Genomic DNA, 5,000 nt, shown 5'->3' on the forward strand with positions numbered 1-5,000 from the left:
GGGTGTGTGTTTAGTTGTGTTTATGTGTGTATGAGTTTATGTATGATTGTGCATATGTGTGTAAGTGTATATCTTTGACTGTGTGTGTGTTTGGTAGTGTTTATGTGTGTATGTGTTTATGTGTGTTTGTGCATATGTGTGTAAGTGTTTATCTTTGTTTGTGTGTGTATTCGTTTGTGTTTATGTGTGTATGTGTTTATGTGTGTTTGTGCATATATGTGTAAGTGTTTATCTTTGACTGCGTGTGTGTTCGTTTGTGTTTATGTGTGTATGTGTTTATGTATATTTGTGCATATGTGTGTAAGTGTTTATCTTTGTTTGAGTGTGTGTTCGTTTGTGTTTATGTGTGTATGTGTTTATGTATTTGTGTGTATGGCCGTTTGTGTATGTTTATGTATGTTTGTGTGTATGGCCGTTTGTGTATGTTTACGTATATGTTTGTGTGTATGGCCGTTTGTGTATATGTGTGTAAGTGTATATCTTTGTCTGTGTGTGTGTTTGTGTTTATGTGTGTATGTGTTTATGCATTTGTGTGTATGGCCGTTTGTGTATGTTTATGTATGTTTGTGTGTATGGCCGTTAGTGTATGTTTACGTATGTGTTTGTGTGTATGGCCGTTTGTGTATATGTGTGTAAGTGTATATCTTTGTCTGTGTTTGATTATGTGTGTATGTGTTTGTGTATATGGCAGTTTGTGTATATGCGTGTGTTTATGTGTATGTATGTGTGTGTTTGTTTCTCTGTGTGTATGTGTGTGTTTGTTTCTGTGTCTGTATGTGTGTGTTTGTTTCTGTGTGTGTATGTGTGTGTTTGTTTCTGTGTGTATTTGTGTACGTGAGCGCGCGTAAAGACCAACAATGAGAAAAGAAACTCTGATACACAGATATAAAAAAAAGAAGAAAAAAAACAAGAAGCATATATCTCCTATGCAAATATTACAAGCTATAAAAAGGACAGGAAATTAATTAGAAAAGCCATAAATCTTTGAAGACGCAGCCCGCACAAAAATATATTCACAGGAGTACAGAAATTTCCATGACATTAATATCATTGGCCTCCTTACTGGATCAAGGGCTGATTTCATTCGTGTTGGTGACATGTATGGAATAATATGGTGATATCAATAACCAGGTAGGATTACGTGCAATTATTTTGAAAGTATTATTATCATTAGGTTTTATCATTATTATCAGTATCATTCCTAATGTCATTACTATCAACATCATCTTTATTGTTATTAGTCTATTATCCTTATTATCATTATCATTATTATCATCATTATCATTATCATTCCTATTATTGTTATTGTTATTTTTATCACCATCATTATCATCGTCATCATCATTATTATTATCAGTATTGTTATAATCATCATTATTGCTGTCATTATGTTTAAGATTAAATATTTTGATAACGATTATGATATTCATTAGCAATGTTATTACCATTATTGTTATTAGCATCATCATTGTTATTATCATTATTATTATGATTCCTCTTATCATTATCATTATTTCATTATCCCATTTAGATTTTTTATCATCGATATCAGTGTTATCAATAAAAATAATCATGATAATTCCATTGCATAATACGACAGTGATATTGACATTATATATATATATATATATATATATATATATATATATATATATATGTGTGTGTGTGTGTGTGTGTGTGTGTGTGTGTGTGTGTGTGTGTGTGTGTGTGTGTGTGTGTGTGTGTGTGTGTGTGTGTGTGTGTGTAATCGTTAATACTGAATCCATCTAAGTATATAATGCATTGGTATTCGTATCAACATCATCACAAACATCATCAAATGATCTACTTGAATGCATGGAATATAATTTCAACTTTTCTTAATATATTTACCCCCACCCCCTCTCTCTCTCTCTTCCTCTTTCTCTCTTATTAGCTCTCTCTCTCTTAATCTCTTGCCAGCTCTCTCTTTCTTTCTCTCTTGCTAGCTCTATCTCTCTTTCTCTCTCTATCTCTCTCTCTCTCTCTCTCTTTCTCTCTCTATCTATCTTTCTATCTTTATTAATGTCATTACCCTCTCTCTCTCACTCACTCTCTCTCACTCTCTCACTTTCTCTCTCTCTCTCTCTCTCTCTCTCTTTCTCTTTCTCTTTCTCTCTCTCTCTCTCTCTCTCTCTCTCTCTCTCTCTCTCTCTCTCACTCACTCCCTCACTCTCTCTCATCTTTCTCTCTTGCTAGCTCTCTCTCTCTTCCTCTAAGCCACCTTTCTCTCTCTCCCTCCCTCTCTCTCTCTCTCTCTCTCTCTCTCTCTCTCTCTCTCTCTCTCTCTCTCTCTCTCTCTCTCTCTCTCTCTCTCTATCTATCTATCTATCTATCTTTCTTTTTTCCATTTCACTTTTTACGGTTGCTTGCATGAAACCAGCGCACGGCAGCAAATGATTGTGAATTAATGCTCAAAACAGCTCGTATTTTTGTATCTGCGGGCCATTGCTAATAATACTGCCTTTTCTACTGTTGAATTTAGTCGCTGCTCTACTCATTACCGACGTAACAAAAATAGAAAATAAATAAATAGCGGAAAAGAAAATAGGAAAGGGTTTTGGTAAATTTATTTGAGGTACTCTTAGTCTCTCTGAAGAGAGGAGAGAAAGAGAGAGAGAGAGAAAGAGAGATAGAGAGAGAGAGGGAGAGAGAAAGAGAGAGCGAGAGAGAGAGAGAGAGAGAGAGAGAGAGAGAGAGAGAGAGAGAGAGAGAGAGAGAGAGAGAGAGAGAGAGAGAGAGAGAAAGGAAGAGATAGAGAAGAAAATATACACATATACCTCTAGAAAGGAAATGTCTCACAGTCTTGAAAATTAAACTCAAAATACATCTACTTCTTCTACGATTTCTTCATTTTTTCTCTCTGGTGTAGCTATTAGGGAAAATCGTCCTTAAATGCACAATAAAGACAAAATACTTGAGATTCTCTGGTGCTCTTAGGCCTATGGTAAACTCCTCCTTGTCTGAGTGGCTGTATAGGCTGGGCTTTTAGTCCTTATATTGTTCCTTTGTCTGGTATATCATCATCTGTATAATTATCATAACTATGATCGTTTTTTTCCTTTATTTTTGTATTATCTAGCCATAAATTTCCTCTCTCTTTCTAATTAAGGTGGGTGTCATCATCATTATTATCAAGAATTTTATTGTCATTGTATTATTCCTCATAATCAAGATACGAGCGTTAGGTTTTGCTTAATGAGATAAAATGGCGTGAGTTTTACCGTGAGCATCTGGATCGAGAAACTAGATTCGAAATGATACTGTTTCTGATTATATATTTTTTTTCCTCTTCGATTTTTTTTTCAACTTTCTTATTTCTTTTTTTTTCCAGGTTACTTCCGAACCCAGAGCGAAACTAATTAGCTAATTAACACGGGGAATTGTGGGTTTTATAATTGAACAGGAATGCGAACATTTTCCATTTTCGTATCATCAGCACACTCATCGTAGATAAAGAAAAATATATATAAAACAAAATGCTATAACAATAATACAACGTAAAATAGCATATGCATACAGAAATACAAGCAAAATTATACAGCAAACGACAACAAAATGAGAAGAAAAAAGCAAAGCATAAAACAACATGACACTGTCAGTTTCGAGAGCAATGAAATGACTTCAAAGGCAATGAAATTATGGATTAAAATGCTGCCTTTATGTCTCGGCTGAAATATATGCATTAGCACGACGCAAGGAAAGTGTCTTACATGTTTAACTGCTTCGCTCTTTTAAGAGACTGCTGTCAAAAGACACATACCCTTTGTGTGTGTTTATGTATAGATAAATGCAAACATATACTTATATGCCTACATACATACATATATATATATATAATCTTTTTTTTTATTTTTTGGTGTGTATACATACACACACAAGATATATATGTATATATCTTCACACTCACACACACACAAAAACAGACGCACACACACACACACACACACACACGCACACACACACACACACACACACACACACACACACACACATATATATATATATATATATATATATATATATATATATATATATATATATATATATATACATCATATACATATATACAGGTTGACATTCAAAAATCCAGCCATCGATAATCTGGTTCCATCAGATATCCGGCACAGATTTCGAAGTGCAATTTCAGATTTCCTGCACTAGAGCTACTGTGTTGTGGAGTCGCCATTTACGTTTTGATAACACTATACAACAACAACAATAATAAAATAACTGGGTTCATCTGCGTGGGTTGTGAAGGTAAATGCTTAGAAGTTAAGAACAGAAAAGACGAATAAAGAAGGAAAGAGAGGTAGGGGAAGAGAGGTAAGCGAAAAAAGGATATAGAGAAGAAGGTACCAGTCAGGGACATGGGGGGGGGGGAGCAGGGTTTTTTACCCTAGGGGTCGTTACCCATAGGGAAATAGGCGCTCCTTCGAGACGTGGGTCGTTAATTGGGAAACTCAAGTGCGAGGTGGTTGGGTCGTCTTGGGATGGGAGGGACGGAGGAAGGGAGGGAAGGAGGGAGGGAGGGAGGGAGAGAGGAGAGATAGAGGAAGGAGAGATAAAGCGAGGGAGGGAGGGAGGAAGGAGGAGAGATAAAGGGAGGGAGAAGGGGGAAGAGAGAAAGGGAAGGAGGGAGGGAGAAAGGAGAGATAAGGGAGGGAGGGAGGGAGAAGGGGAAGAGATAAAGGGAAGAAGGGAAGGAGAAAGGAGAGATAGAGGGAGAAGAGGTAAAGGAAGGGAGGGAGGGGAGAGAGGGGAAGAAAGAGGGAGGGAGAGAGACAAGAGGTAGAGGGAAGTAGAGGGGGATAGAGGAAAGAGGTAGAGGGAGGAGGGAGGGAGGGAGAAAGAGGGGAAAGGGGAAGAGATAAAGGAAGGAGGGAGGGAGGGAGGAGGGAGGAAAGAGGAGGAAGGGGAAGAGATAAAGGGAAGGAGGGAGGAGAGAGGAAAGAGGTAGAGGGAGGGAGGAGGGAGGAGAG

The sequence above is a fragment of the Penaeus vannamei genome, chromosome 14 (assembly GCF_042767895.1).
Source record: "Penaeus vannamei isolate JL-2024 chromosome 14, ASM4276789v1, whole genome shotgun sequence".
Taxonomy (NCBI): domain Eukaryota; kingdom Metazoa; phylum Arthropoda; class Malacostraca; order Decapoda; family Penaeidae; genus Penaeus; species Penaeus vannamei.